The sequence below is a fragment of the Erpetoichthys calabaricus genome, chromosome 11 (genome assembly GCF_900747795.2).
Source record: "Erpetoichthys calabaricus chromosome 11, fErpCal1.3, whole genome shotgun sequence".
Classification (NCBI taxonomy): domain Eukaryota; kingdom Metazoa; phylum Chordata; class Cladistia; order Polypteriformes; family Polypteridae; genus Erpetoichthys; species Erpetoichthys calabaricus.
The window spans coordinates 56038583-56055327 of NC_041404.2; positions in this window are offsets into that span (position 1 = coordinate 56038583).

Consider the following 16745-nt stretch of genomic DNA (forward strand, 5'->3'; position numbering starts at 1 on the left):
CAGGCCAGGATAGACGAATGTCACCGAGCAGTGGCTAAGTTTGTGGTAAAAGGATTGCACCCATTTGCCACAGTAGATGCCCCCGATTTTCGGTAAGTGAATGTGTTTAATTGTAGGCTAAGTAAGGGAATGTCAAAGTTGCATGTTCTCCTCTTACCAGATGTTTCATCCTTTTCCATTTATATATCTTTTAGAGAAATGACAAAGACTCTGAACCCTAAATACAAAGCCCCAAACAGAGACAGTTTAACCAACCACTTGATCCCTGCTTGGTATGCAGTTGAAAAGGCAAATCTGATTTCTGAGCTGAAACGTGTTGAAGGCAGCCGTCACTGCAGATGGATAGACAAGTTTTAGTCAAGATCATTAACTCACAGTAACGCTGCATTATGTCAGGAATGGCCAGGCTCAAGAAAAGTCCTCAAAACCAAACCAGTGTACCAGGGACAGACAGGGACAGCTGTAGCAGAGGAGACTGATGAGATCTTGGAGGAGTATGGTATCAAAGACAAGGTTGTGGCAGCCACTGTTGATAATGCGGCCAACATGGATGTAGCTGTCAAAATAGTTGATGGTTGCAGAATTGCACAGTGCACAGTTCCATTGGACTTGAGTTGATTGCATTTGTTGCTGGCTGATGTAGTTTTATTTTTGAGTGCGCAGCTCATATATACTTTTAAAAAGGAGAGTGTAAATGTTACTGGACATTCTTGTGTAATTGCCACAGAATAATTTATGTTATACTTTGTTATTGCTACAGAAGAATATTTATTTTATTATTATTTTACATTTACAATTTTTTTTCTGGGGACCCCGTGGCACCCCATCGAGGAGCCGTAGGCTGTGGATCTCTTAAGATGTCACTGTTGGGTTTGTAAGGTCATGCTACTCCTAAATTTCAATCTTGTTCAAAGATAAGATATAAGACTTAGACTAAGTTCTAAGCTAATCGACCTGTGTGTTCTCCTTTTTTAAAAACAAGAATCGATAGGAGAATCGATAAAGAATCGAATTGTTAAACAGAATCGAAAATGGAATCGGAATCTTGAAAATCTTATCAATTCCCATCCCTACATACAAGTCAAAGTTTTTCCTTGCCACAAATTCAGTCTACGCTCAGTCATTTGTATTTTCTCTTCCCAGTTTCACTTCCAGGGCGGCACTGTGACGCAGTGGTAGCGCTGCTGCCTCGCAGTTAGGAGATCCGGGTTCGCTTCCTGGGTCCTCCCTGCGTGGAGTTTGCATGTTCTCCCCGTGTCTGCATGGGGTTCCTCACACAGTTCAAAGACATGCAGGTTAGGTAGATCACATTAGCGATCCTAGATTGTCCCTAGTGTGTGCTTGGTGTGTGTGTGCCCTGTGGTAGGCTGGCGCCCTGCCTGGGGTTTGTTCCTACCTTGCGCCTTGTGCTTGGTCGGATTGGCTCCAGCAGACCCCCGTGACCCTGTGTTAGGATATAGTGGGTTGGATAATGACTGACTGTCTGACAGTTTCACTTCCTGTCCTGTAAAAAAAATACGCAAGTAATTGAGAATGCATAAAGAGCATCTCTCCTCTACTTCCATTTTTTAAAATTCATCAAATTTTTTAACACACTGGTGAGGCCTGATCTGGAGTACTGGGTGCAGTTTTAGTCTCCAGGCTACAAAAAGGACATAGCAGCACTAGACAAGGTCCAGAGATGAGCGACTCGGCTGATTCCAGGGCTACAGGGGATGAGTTATGAGGAAAAATAAAAAGAGCTGAACCTTTTTAGTTTAAACAAGACGAGACCTGAGTGAAGTGTTTAAAATTATGAAGGGAATGAGTCCAGTGGATGGAGACGGTGACTTTAAAATGAGTTCATAAAGAACACGGGGACACAGTTGGAAATGTAAGGGTAAATTTCGCACAAACATTAGAAAGTTTTTCTTTAAACAAACAGGCACTTGGAATAAGTAACCAAGTAGTGTGGTGGACAGTAGGACTTTAGGGACATTCAAAACTCGACTTGATGTTTTTTAGAAGGATTAAGTGGATAGGATTGGCGAGCTTGGTTGGGCTGAATGGCCTGTTCTCATCTAAATTGTTCTAATGTTCATGACAGACTTATTCCGATTTCATTTGGAACCTGTTGCCGCCTCTAAAAGCTCACAAATATCACAAATTGTAACCAAATTTCTGTCACTCATAAAAAATAGGGACATATCATCTCAATATTGAGATCTCTTCAGCCTCACTCCTCCACTCTCAGGCAAGACTTGGCCTTCAGTATCCTCCTTTTTCCTGCTATTCTCTGCCAGTGGTTCTATAAACATAATATACAACAAAGGGGAGAGCGGGCAGCCTTAGTGCACTCTTCTCCCTTGTGCTATCCATCCATCAGACATATTTTACTTCCTACACTATTATACATTGTTTTCAACCACTTCATGAACCGAGTCCCATAACCTTTACATCACCCTGAACAGAAACTTGTGATTTGAGATCCAGCTACAGACCTTCGAAGCTCTGCGATTCAGTAGCTCTGCTGGTCAGCCAATCAGACTGCAGGTTTCTGTCACTTGGTTTTTTTCAACTGGCATCAGATAAACTTCCCCCACCCCAAATATTAACCATAGTACAATCAGGCATTATCACTGACGTATAACGTAAAGCGACAACCTCCTCAAGGAAGTGGAGCTCTGGAGGTCCGCAGAGGATGAAGAATGGAAAAGTCGTTGGTCCAGATGACATACCTGTGGAAGCATGGATGTGTTTAGGAGAGATGGCAGTGGAGTTTTTAACCAGATTGTTTAATGGAATATTGGAAAGTGAGAGGATGCCTGAGGAGTGGAGGAGAAGTGTACTGGTGCTGATATTTAAGAACAAGGGGGATAAAATTGATGAGCCACACAATGAAGTTATGGGAAAGAGTAGTGGAAGTTCAGTTAAGAAGTGAGGTGATGATTAGTGAGCAGCAATGTGGTGTCATGTCAGATAAGAGCACCACAGATGTGATGTTTGCTCTGAGGGTGTTGATGGGGAAGTTTAGAGAAGGACAGAAGGAGTTGCATTGCATCTTTGTGGACCCGGAGAAAGCATATGACAGGGGGCCTTGAGAGAAGCTGTGGTATTGTATGAGGAAGTCGGGAGTGGCAGAGAAGTATGTAAGAGTGGTACAGGATATGTACGAGGGAAGTGTGACTGTGGTGAGGTTTGTGGTAGGAGTGACGGAGGTGGGATTACATCAGGGATCGGCTTTGAGCCCTTTCTTATTTGCAATGGTGATGGACAGGTTGACAGATGAGATTAGACAGGAGTCCCTGTGGACTATGATGTTTGCTGATGACATTGTGATCTGTAGTGATAGTAGGGAGCAGGTTGAGGAGACCCTGGAGAAGTGGAGATATGAGAGAAGAGGAATGAAGGTCAGTAGGACCACCATGACAGAATACATGTGTATAAATGAGAGGGAGGACAGTGGAATGGTGAGGATGCAGGGAGTAGAGTTGGTGAAGGTGGATGAGTTTAAATACTTGGGATCAACAGTACAGAGTAATGGGGATTGTGGAAGAGAAGTGAAGAAGAGAGTGCAGGCAGGGTGGAGCGGGTGGAGAAGGGTATCAGGAGTGATTTGTGACAGACAATATCACCAGGAGTGAAAGGGAAGGTCTACAGGATGGTAGTGAGACCAGCTATGTTATATGAGCTGGAGACGGTGGCGCAGGAGACAGAGCTGGAGGTGGCAGAGTTAAAGATGCTAAGATTTGCATTGGGTGTGACAAGGATGGACAGGATTACAAATGAGGACATTAGAGGGTCAACTCAGGTGGGACAGTTGGGAAACAAAGTCAGAGAGGCAAGATTGTGTTGGTTTGGACATGTGCAGAGGAGAGATGAGGGGTATAATGGGAGAAGGGTGCTAAGGATAGAGCTGCCAGGGAAGAGGAGCAGAGGAAGGTCTAAGCGAAAGTTTATGGATGTGGTTAGAAAGGACATGTAGGTGATGGGTGTGACAAAGCAAGATGACGAGGACAGAAAGAGATAGAAGATGATGATCCGCTGTGGCAACCACTAACGGGAGCAGCCAAAAGAAGAAGAAGAAGATCAATTTTCTCTTTTTTGTGTGAACTGTTTTACTTTGTTTTTTTTTTAAAAGCTTTAGTAAAATTTCAAAGATATTTGTCTGTGGAATCATTTCGAAACGTCAGGCTTTTGCTGAATCCCATTTACAAGTTGGAGCTGCCAAACTTTGGTATTTTTGGGTAAATGCAGCTACAGAGAGGTTACTGTCAAAAATTACCCCAAGATTATGAACTTGAGGTTTACAGAAGTCCACAAATGTGCCAAGAAATTCAAATTCAACTTGATCTTTGGCTACAGCACCAACTAACAGCAGGTTTGTTTTATTATAATTGAGATCACGAAAATTGTCGGCCATCCAGGATCTCATTTCTTCAAGACAGTTGTGCAACCAGTTCATTGCAGAATTGCACACAGGAATATAAACCTGCGTGTCATCAGCATAGCAATGCAAAGAAAAATTGAACTTACTAAAAACAGCTCTTATAGGCTGAAGATATATAGAAAGGTCCCAAAATGGATCCTTAAGGAACACCACATTTAATAGGAGTAGTACACGAAAAAGAGGAATTGAAAGTCACTGAAAAATGTCTACCAGTAAGATCTGACCTGAGCCGGTCAAGAGCAGCCCCTTTAAGCCCCACCAGATTCTCAAGCGGCAATAGCAGGATCTCCTGATTGATAGTGTCAAATGCTGCAGAAAGATCTAGAAGAACAAGGACTGCTGTCCCACCGAGTCAATAATAAGAGAAGAGTAAGCGCGCCATTTGTCCCGTCCAGGGTGGGTTCCAACTAGTTTTGCATTATAAAGTGAAAGTGGATGGACTGATGGATGGATCTCACATATTCCATTTGAATCAAATGCACTCCTTCATCACCGACTGCCACATTAAAGAGAGGCATACGAAAAAAGCCAAGCCTTCTTTCAGAAGGGCAGTTTCCACACCATGAAGATGCCCAACACGAGATTGGTAGATCTGATATAAATTATTAGAATTAAGATGATCGACCAATTGTTCATAAATAATTCTTTCTAATATTTTAGCCAAAAATGGCAATAGGGAAATCAGAAGAAAATTGGCTAACACTGCAGGATCTAAATCAGCCTTTTTAAGACAAAGGGACACTACCACCTATTTGAAAAATAGGGGCACAACACCCTTAATAACAAAACCATTTGTAACTGCCAACAATAGTGGGCCAGGATGGCAAACATCTCCAATAAAAGACAGAAAAGGTGGAACAACATCAACTGGGCAAAACGTAAGGCAAGTAGGGTTATGCTTCTGTTGAAAGAAAATATTCTGATTGCTTTGTTTATTCACAAATTAATTGTGTTAGGGTGACATCTAACAAATTCAATGTAACTTGAAAAAGTCAAGTAATGACAGCAAACAACTATTTTAAATTAAACTAAATGAAATAAATAAATTCAATGTGCAAACATTTCTTGTGAAGAAAAGAGAAAACTCAGTAATTACAATGGAAAGGAGAAGTGCTTGTGTCAAGTTGTGTTTAAGAGAACAGTTTCACAGATGATGGTATGATCTTTCACCTCCTGTAAGCTAACATGTAATAGAACTTTCTAGCAATTATTTATAATAGCACTAGGGGGCTCTGCCCCCTGCTCCCTTCATTTGCCAACCCCCGGGTGGGCATACACACTAGCCACTTTGTGTATGGTGAAGCGAATGTACAATTTAAACAGATTGCTATTTTCATGGGAATTGTTGCATAGGCACAATAGAACTAAATATTTTACATTACAGCGAGTAATTAGCCAGAGTAAAAAAATAGTAAAACGTAATAAATTGAAAGAAAATTATGTTTCATGTTGCGTTAGAGGTATTCATTGCATTATATGTTTTCATACTGTTTGGCTTTGAAATTAACACGCAAATACTTTTTAAACTTACACTTTTACTGTAAATGTTCAGTAAAAACAATATTTGGAATTAACTTTTCATCAATATTGCATTGAATTTTGATTCTGTGTTTGGAGTTACATCGTGACAACTCAACGTATAACTGCCCGTGAGTGAATTTCATTTCTTTCTCTCTAATAAATAAACCAAATTTTTCAAATGTTTGTCCATGTGATTTGTTAATTGTCACAGCAAAAGCTATTCTAATGGGAAACTGGAAACGTTTTAATACGAATGGCATATCAAGATCTCCTTTAGTGTTATCCCCAGAAGATGTACTGCATTACCTTTCTTGTCGCCTGTTAAAATTCAACCAATTTTGAATACTAATTAATCTTGTCCTATTGCATAGTCCATCACTCAGACATAAATGACGCAGTAACATTACGACACGTCCTTCTTTCTACAGTAATTCGGCCTGTGGAAGACCAGAAGGTGTTAACAGTTGTCGATATTCTTCATGATATTGAAAGTTATTGTTTTCATCTTCCGCACCATCACCACCAACTGTTTCAGCACAGTCTATTGATACGCATTTAACCAATTTGCCGTGTGACTAATCGAGAATTTTCATGTTAATTCGTTTGACTTCATCATTTCTCTGTGCTAGGATTGCCCGTGTACTCATATCTTCTGTTGATAACCGTTTGGGATGAATTTTTTTAATAAGATTTGGACATAATACGTCTTCTTTTATTGGGAACTTAAAGTGAGGAAAACATCAAAATTTATAAGAGCTGAGAGCGCAGGAACTGAGTCTGACAAAAGCATTCACACCAATGAGAGGTGAGAGGAGTGCGGGTGTGGGCCGTGAACCAGAAATGGTGGAGAGGAGGGCAGGACCTGAAAACATCTTGGCAAATAGTCTCATCTCGTCTCGTGATTTTATTTTATATAGAGAGATATTGGTAATTAACCAGGTAGGACATAGTCTCTCTGCTAGAAACATGGACTGTTAGATTAGCTTACAAATAGAATAATGGCATACAGCATTTGTACAGTTTTATAAACGTATTAAAAGTTCAAAGTGTGACTGTATGACCGCATACAGTGCTCAGTTTAAATTAAGATTTTTATTAATTTCTCAGTGAACAACAAGCAGAACTTTGACAAACTTTAAGCATTATTAAACATTTGTTTCCTTAACAACATAAAAGCCATTAGGATAAGAAAATAATGAGCTGTTGAATACACCCTACAACAAATGCCACGAAATCTCACATGTTGCATGGTCTCCATGATTTTGAAGAACACCGCCAACTCTTCTAGGCATGGCATGAAGATGTTGGTGACACACTGCCACGTCTTATCTTCCTCCATTCTTGGGGAAGGAGCTCTTTCAGAAGCTGGATGCTCAACCTCTCTTTTCCAAACTCCCCTCAGGTGTTCTTTTGGGTGGAGGTTGTGGGTGACATGCTTGCCCTCTGAATTGATTTCACCAGGTTCTTCCTCAAAAATGCAGAAGTGGCCTTGCATGTATGTTTTGGGTCATTATCATGTTGAAAGTGTGTCCAGCAGGGCACGGAAGGATGGTAGCATCTTCTCCTTTAGTATTTTGTAGCACATGGGTGAATTGATGATGACATCAATGAATTTCAGTTTCCCCGACACCTGCAGCACTCATACAACCCCACAGAAGAACACTGCCACCATCCTGCTTTACCATGGGCACCATGCATTTATCATTGTACACCTCACCCTTGTGTTATGCCTTTCGGTTTGGATGGCATGAGGTCCAAAAATACTTACCTATGTCTCATTACTCCAAAGTATAGAGCCCCAGTAGTCTTCACCTTTGACATCTTGGGCACTGACAAATGCTAAATGGGACCTTTTTTGTGTATGGGCTTTAGTAGTGGCTTCCTTCATGGATAATACCCTTGCCTGGCACTCCTCTGCAGCGTACATTGTATTGTGTCATGGGAAACAGTCACCCCATTTTGGCTTTCTGCTGCTTTAGCTAACTTGCATGGCGAATGTTCCTACTCTTCTTATCATAAAACGCTCATGTCGAGGAATTTGCTTCCATGGAGGGCCTGGATGTCTCAGAGTGCTTGCCACAAGGCCATCTTTTTTGAATTTTCAGAAACACTTTTGCTGCTGGATTCCAACTGATTAGCAATGCTTTACTCATTTTCTTGCAGCCTTGATCTTTATTTCCTTCTCCACCAAACAACACAAACCTCCTTAGTCTCTCTATTATAATAAAAAAATCCTTGGATGAGACGACTTTTTAGCTTTTTAGCTTCTTTTTAGTTCCCGATAAAAGAAGACGTATTATGTCCAAATCTTATTGATGACTTTCATCCCGAAGGGTTATCAACAACAACAATATTTATTTATATAGCACATAAATAGTTTCATACAAATAATGTAGCTCAAAGTGCTTTGCATGATGAAAAAAAGGGAAAAAAGACAAAGTAAGAATTAGAATAAGACAACACTAATTAACATGGAGTAAGAGTAAGGTCCGATGGCCAGGGAGGACAGAAAAAACAAAAAAACTCCAGATGGCGGGAGAAAAAAAAAAAAATCTGCAGGGGTACCAGACCATGAGACCACCCAGCCCCCTCTGGGCATTCTACAGTACCTAACATAAATGAACAGTCCTCTTTGTATTTTAGGGTTCTCATGGAAGGACTTGATGATGATGGTCATGTAGACTTCTGGCTTTTAATCCATCAATGTAGGAACATCACGGTGCTTTGATTAGGTGGTGGTGGCGCAGGTTGCCACCACAAAAAAATGGGAAAAGAAACAAAAGAGAGAGTAGGGGTTAGTACGGATTATAGAGCCACCATGAATAGTTATAACAATTAATTGAATATATCAACAGAAGAAATGAGTACACGGGCAATCCTAGGAGCGAGAAACGATGAAGTCAAACGAATTAACACGAAAATTCTCGATCAGTTACATGGCAAATTGGTTAAATGCGTATCAATAGACTCTGCTGAAACAGTTGGTGGTGATGGTGCAGAAGATGAAAACATCAACTTACAATATCACGAAGAATATCGATAACCGTTAACACCGTCTGGTCTTCCATCGGCCGAATTACTGTAGAAAGAAGGATGTCGTAATGTTACTGCGTCATTTATGTCTGAGTGATGGGCTGTGCAATACGACAAGATTACTTGTATTCAAAATTGGTCGAACAATTCTGACATGGAAAATTTTAACAGGCAACAAAATAGGTAATGGAGTACATCTAACATGAGACACCAAAGGAGATCTCCATATGCCATTCGTATTAAAACGTTTACAGTTTCCCGTTAGAATAGCTTTAGCTATGACAATCAACAAATCACAGGGACAAACATTCGAAAAAGTCGGTTTATTTATTAGAGAGAAAGAAACGAAATTCACTCACGGACAGTTATACATTGTGTTGTCACAATGAAAATCCAAACACGGAATCAAAATACAATGCTATATTGACGAAAAGTTAATTCCACATATTGTTTTTACTGATGTTTTACAGTAAAGGTGTAAGTTTAAAAGGTATAACGCAATGAATATCTCTAACGCAACATGAAACATAATTTTTTCTTTCAATTTATTACGTTTTACTATTTTTTACTCTGGTTAACTACTCGCTGTAATGTAAAATAGCCAGTTCTATTATGCATACCCGCCCAGGGGTTGGCGAGCGAAGCGAGCAGGGGGCAGATCCACCTAGTTATAGAAAAAAAACCCCATTTAAATCCGTGAAGTAGTTCTCTCTTTCAATTGCTAAGCGGAGCTATGGAATGCCCCGAGACTGGCGTGTGAGTGAGGAGGACAAAGCCCACCTCCCCTCAGTCCTCTGCATCTGCCTCGGATCCACGCAAATAAATCAGAATCGCAAGCGACCTACGATGCTAAGCGCAATGACAGAAGTCGCAAAATCAACTGGAATGTTCATGCAAATTATAGAAAAAAACAAGATCTAAATTCGTTAAGTAGTTCTCTCGTGGGGGTGGCACAGCAGCGCAGTGTTAGCACTGCTGCCTTGCAGTTAAGAGACCCGTGTTCGCTTCCCGGGTCCTCCCTGCTTGGAGTTTGCATGTTCTCCCCGTGTCTGTGTGGGTTTTGTCCAGGTGCTCCGGTTTCCTCCCACAGTCCAAAGACATGCAGGTTAAATTGTCCCGAGTATGTGCTTGGTGTGTGGGTGTGTGTGCCCTGCGGTGGGCTGGCACCTTGTCCAGGGTTTGTTTCCTGCCTTGTGCCCTGTGCTGGCTGGGTTTGGCTCCAGCAGACCCCCGTGACCCAGTCTTAGGATAAAGTGGGTTGGAAGATGACTGACTGACTGAGTTCTCTCGTGAAAAATGGACAGACAGACATACATTGCTCTGTTGCCATACTAACACATCATCCACTCTGATATCAGATTCAGTAATGTTCACATTTAAAAGGTAGCAGTGGAGCAGAAATATAAGAGACAGTAATTACGCCGTGCTCAATCAATGCACGTTTAGATAGAAATGGAAACAGTTTGTGGCCACAAGGTAATATTGTCAGTGTTAAGGTAATATTTTCATAATTACACTTTTACATATTCATTTTACAATGGAGCTTGAGCTGCGTGACAATCTCCTTTATTCCATAAAAAGCCGCAAGTGCCCGGAAATATCTGTGAGGAAGAAGAGCCGACGAAAAGTCCCGCTGTCAAGGCCACCAAGCTGTGCCATTTCCTCCTTGGGTGTGAGTGTATTTTTTTGTGGGGATGGGGGGAGGGTCCTCAACCTTTTTTAGGTTTTCAAATTCAGCTCCCCATACCCACATTACGAGTTTAATTTATTATTTTTTCCTACTGAGATTGCACATCTTGGGTGATTTTTATTTGCTTAGCTTTTCCCATTTGATGTTGGTCTTGCCCTGTGAATATCCATTTTATTGTGCTCTGTATCCTGTTCATGAAGGGACCCATGAAAATTGACATCGACTCTGCAAGCTCACTCTTCTAAATTGGATAAAGTGGACACAGATAACGAATGGGATGGGTGATGATGGGTGGCGCAGCGGATAGTCCGTCCGGCTGCTTCACTCATGTGGCGTCGATAGCTGAGCCCGAGTGGCGACTGCCTCAAACCATGGGTGAAATTTGACATTTAGGGCTGAGGCAGACAAACCATTAAAAATGCTGCATGATTTTAGAATCGTATGCTGTACCGTAGTACCTGACTAAGAGACAGGAGTTTGTGAGGCTAAGGGACTGTGTGTCAGAAATGGTGGTGTGTAATACTGGGGGCACCTCAGGGAACTGGCCTGCACCCCTTTACACAACAGACTTCCAGCACAATACCGGCGCTTTTCAGATGACTCCTCCGTCATAATCTGCACTAATAATGGAGAGGAGTCAGGATTGGGGTCGGGGAAATTAGCCTACAGCAGAGCATGGATACACTGACCAAAGATTTAAAAAAAAACTCCTAAAAAATATTAAAGTTCTGTTCCTTGATCCCGGATCCTTAAAATCCCTAACGCTCATTAAGTCCATTTGGAACATAAGTGTGTAGGACAGGGGTGGCAAACTCCAGACCTGGAGTGCTGCAGTGGCTACAGGTTTTCATTCTTACCATCTTCTTAATTAGTGACGAGTTTTTGCTTCTGGTTACTTCTTTTAATTAACTTGACTCAGGCCCCTTAGTTCAGGGGTGGGCAAAATCATTCCTGGAGGGCCACAGTGGCCGCGGGTTTTCATTTCAACCCAGTTGCTTAATTAGAAAACAATCCTTGCCAATAATTACATTTCATGGCTTGTTAGTGCTTTAACTCTGCTATGTCAAGTCATTCTCATATCCGAGATTTTTTTTTTTCCATTCTAAGGATATCATCCAAATACTTTGAAGTGTAAAACGGAGGAGTAATTCTCAGTCCTTCACTTTTTTCTCTTCTCTTTCCTTCCAAGTATTTAATTACAGTGCATCCCTAAAGTATTCCCAGCGCATCACTTTTTCCACATTTTGTTATGTCACAGCCTTATTCCAAAATGGATTCAATTCATTTTTTTTCCTCAGAATTCTACACACAACACCCCATAATGACAACGTGAAAAAAGTTTACTTGAGATTTTTGCAAATTTATTAAAAATTAAAAAACTGAGAAATCCCATGTCCATAAGTATTCACAGCCTTTGCTCAATACTTTGTCGTTGCACCTTTGGCAGCAATTCCAGTCTCAAGTCTTGTTAAATATGATGCCACAAGCTTGGCACACCTATCCTTGGCCAGTTTCGCCCATTCCTCTTTGCAGCACCTCTCAAGCTCCATCAGGTTGGATGGGAAGCGTCGGTGCACAGCCATTTTAAGATCTCTCCAGAGATGTTCAATCGGATTCAAGTCTGGGCTCTGGCTGGGCCACTCAAGGACATTCACAGAGTTGTCCTGAAGCCACTCCTTTGATATCTTGGCTGTGTGCTTAGGGTCGTTGTCCTGCTGAAAGATGAACCGTCGACCCAGTCTGAGGTCAAGAGTGCTCTGGAGCAGGTTTTCATCCAGGATGTCTCTGTACATTGCTGCAGTCATCTTTCTGAAAAACATCCCCACAGTATGATGCTGCCACCACCATGCTTCACTGTAGGGATGGTATTGGCCTGGTGATGAGTGGTGCCTGGTTTCCTCCAAACGTGACGCCTGGCATTCACACCAAAGAGTTCAATCTTTGTCTCATCGGACCAGAGAATTTTCTTTCTCATGGTCTGAGAGTCCTTCAGGTGCCTTTTGGCAAACTCCAGGCGGGCTGCCATGTTCCTTTTACTAAGGAGTGGCTTCCGTCTGGCCACTCTACCATACAGGCCTGATTGGTGGATTGCTGCAGAGATGTCTGTCCTTCTGGAAGGTTCTCCTTTCTCCACAGAGGACCTCTGGAGCTCTGACAGAGTGACCATCGGGTTCTTGCTCACCTCCCTGACTAAGGCCCTTCTCCCCTGATCGCTCAGTTTAGATGGCCGACCAGCTCTAGGAAGAGTCCTGGTGGTTTTGAACTTCTTCCACTTACAGATGATGGAGGCCACTGTGCTCATTGGGACTTTCAAAGCAGCAGAAATTTTTCTGTAACCTTCCCCAGATTTGTGCCTCGAGGCAATCCTGTCTCGGAGGTCTACAGACAATTCCTTTGACTTCATGCTTGGTTTGTGCTCTGACATGAACTGTCAACTGTGGGACCTTCTATAGACAGGTGTGTGCCTTTCCAAATCATGTCCAGTCAACTGAATTTACCACAGGTGGACTCCAATGAAGCTGCAGAAACATCTCAAGGATGATCAGGGGAAACAGGAGGCACCTGAGCTCAATTTTGAGCTTCATGGCAAAGGCTGTGAATGCTTATGTCCATCCATCCATTCTCCAACCAGCTGAATCCGAACACAGGGTCACGGGGGTCTGCTGGAGGCAATCCCAGCCAACACAGGGCACAAGGCAGGAACTAATCCCGGGCAGGGTGCCAACCCACTGCAGGAATACTTATGTACATGTGCTTTCTCAATTTTTTTATTTTTAATAAATTTGTAAAAACCTCAAGTAAACTTTTTTCATGTTGTCATTATGGGGTGTTGTGTGTAGAATTCTGAGGAAAAAAATGAATTTAATCCATTTTGGAATAAGGCTGTAACATAACAAAATGTGGAAAAAGTGATGCGCTGTGAATACTTTCCGGATGCACTGTAAACCAAATAGTGCACGATAAATACACACAGTTGTGTAAAGGGTAACAAGCAAAATGGATAACTGCTGGTTTCTTTTGTCATTTGCATCTTATTGCTAATAAGGAGCAATTAAAAATCGAGAATACAGCTGTTTAAGACTTAAATAAGCAATAAGGGTTCAAAATCTTAATGAGGGAAATAACTAAAATGAAGTAGAAGTGTTTCTAGAGCAGTAAGTGCTTTTTATTAAGCAATTGGGTTGGAACAAAAACCTGCAGCCACTGCGACCCTCCAGGACTGACTTTGCCCACCCCTGCCTTAGTTGTTTCTTTTTCTATAATTAGCAGCCAAACAATAATGAGACACAAAACAAGCCACCACATGACCAGCTCCACTGTGCCCATCACACAATATCTGAAATTAAAGCAAGGTGATGGTCTTGGTAAGGCTGATCTCTCAGGTCACCAAATTCATTTTGACGGTGCTCTTAGAAAGAACAGAAAATCAACAGTTTTTGAAATGTCTGCTGTGTCAGAATAAGAGCAGCAACAAGCTGTGGAATTAAATAACGAGTTTAATTAACAGCAAGAATCAGCTTCTCATTAAGAGACTGGTTGGAGTGAAATTGGTTGAGAGTTTGAAATCTCAAGTTTAGCGGCTCATCTGTTGGCTTGTTTCACATCTCATTTCTGTTTTGCTGCCATTTAATGAAGAAAAGAATAAATTCAGAGAACTGAATCCTTAAAAACAGGGCTATTAAAATGAAGGGACAAAGAAGTTAATTAGCAGTGAAAACTGGTCACTGATTAGGAAAAGGGTTTGAATGAAAACCTGCAGCCACTGCGGCCCTCCAGGCCTGGAGTTCGCCACCCCTGGAATAGGAGGTCCATCCATTCCCTTTCTTTTCTGAGTCTGTTTGTCTTGTTCCAAAATGTCTCCGTATGAAGACCAAACATAATCGGTTGATGTCCCTCCTGTTCGAAATGTATATGTATATATTAGCCTCAGGTGTTGAACGAATTCCAGTTCTTAGTTTCTCCCACATACATCTTTCCGCATTCAACACACTGCACTGCACAGATACAATTTAATGATTGCAGGGTGAAATCCTTGAATAATCGGGAGTTCCCTCTGCCCAATAACATTCCGGACAATCTTTTTGTTCTTTAAAGGGACCTTCCATGCAAACTTATTGTTCTTAACCCTGGTGCAGGAAGCATGTACTAAAAGGTCAGTCAGTCCGTCATCTTCCAACCCACTATATCCTAAGGGTCACGGGGGTCTGCTGGAGCCAATCCCAGCCAGCACAGGGCACAAGGCAGGAGACAAACCCCAGGCAGGGCACACACCCACACTCACAGCACACACAATGGGGACAATTTAGGATCTCCAATGCACTTAACCTGCATGTCTTTGGACTGTGGGAGGAAACCCACACAGACACGGGGAGAACATGCAAACTCCACGCAGGGAGGACCCGGGAAGTAAACCCAGGTCTCCTTACTGGATGGCAGCAGCGCTACCCACTAAAAGTTCTTTCAGGTTTTTATTTCTCCTGAAGGCTGTGATCAAACGACAACCCCTTAAAACTTCCATTTGTTCCTGCAGACCCCTAAAGTTTTCATAGACCCCCTCCTAACACCTGATAAGCCTGGTTTGAATATGTTACCACAAACGGCAACAATTCAAGCTGTTCACCATCCTGGCTCTCAGACCACCTGCAGCTCAACATCAGCAAGACAAAAAAGAACTGGTAGTAGACTTCTGGTGTGCCAAGAAGCCCCTGAGACCAGTCACCACCCAACGTGGAGGATGTGGAAGTGGTGCAGAGCTACAAGTTACCTGGGTGTTCACGTAAACAGCAAACTGGCATTGTCTGACAACTCAGTGGTGCTGGACAAGAAGGGCCAGAGCAGGCTGGACTTGCTAAGGTCTTATGATGTGTGCAGCAAGCCTCTGGAAATGTTCTACCAGTCCATAGCAGCCAGTGGGGTGTCCTACACCGTAGTCTCCCGGGGAAGCAACTTGAACTCAAAGCAGGCATAATGCCTGAAATCTACTTAATCAGGAAAGCGTACGCCATCACAGGGCCAACCCTGGACACACAGGAAGCTGTTGTGGAAAAGAAGATGGTGGCAAAATTGAATGCCATTGTAACAAATCTTCTCCATCCCCTCAAAGAGGCGCTCTCTTGGAACACTTTCAGCCACAGGCTCATTTCCATCATGTTCTGCTAAGACGCACCTCTGGGGGTCTTTTCAGCCCACTGCTTTTAGGCCATTCTGTGCTCCTCCCTGATGTCCCAGCTGAAATGCTGATACTCTAATGCACAATATTCATGTATTATTATTATTGATTGAGTGATTGTATTATTTGTCCTGTGAATCTGTATATTTGTGTTTAGTATAAGCACCTACATCTCTCCTTGGAATTAATAACGGTTATCTAATATTTATATCTTATTCCAAGTCACATATCATAAAAGTTACTCACATCATTTTCTAACCCACATAATCCAGACCAGCGTCTGGTCTTCTGGGAGTTGGGTGGGTTGGAGCCTATCCCAGCTTGCACAGGGCGCAAGGCAGGAACAAAGTCTGGAGAAGGTGCCAGTCCATCACAGGGCTTCTTCAATTCACCATCTTGCATGTCTTTGGACAGAGGAAGGAAACTGGAGCACCCAGAAGAAATCCACCCACCCAGACCTGGGGAGAACATGCAGACTCCTCTTAGGGAGGACCTAAGATTCTAAACCTGGTTTCCTTACTGCAAGACAGCAGTTCCAGTAATATGCTGGAGTTCAATGAGGAGGCAACAAAAGGGTACAATCAGACAGTGGTGTACAATATTATTTATCTTGATTTTCAGGCGGCTTTTGATGAGGTCCTACATGAGAGGTCAGTGATCAAAAGAAGAAGAAGTGGGAATTCAGGGCACGATCTTTAGATGGGTACAAAATTGGCTCAGATAGGGGAAGCAGAGGGTAATGGTGAGGTGAACGTCTTCAGGATTAGGAGATGTTAAAAGAGGTGTCCAGTAGAGGAGTTAGTGCTGGGGCCACTACTGTTTTTAATAGACATATAAGATCTGGACATTAACATATTCAACTAGCTGTGCTACCCATCTAATACTGGTTGAAAGTTAAATAA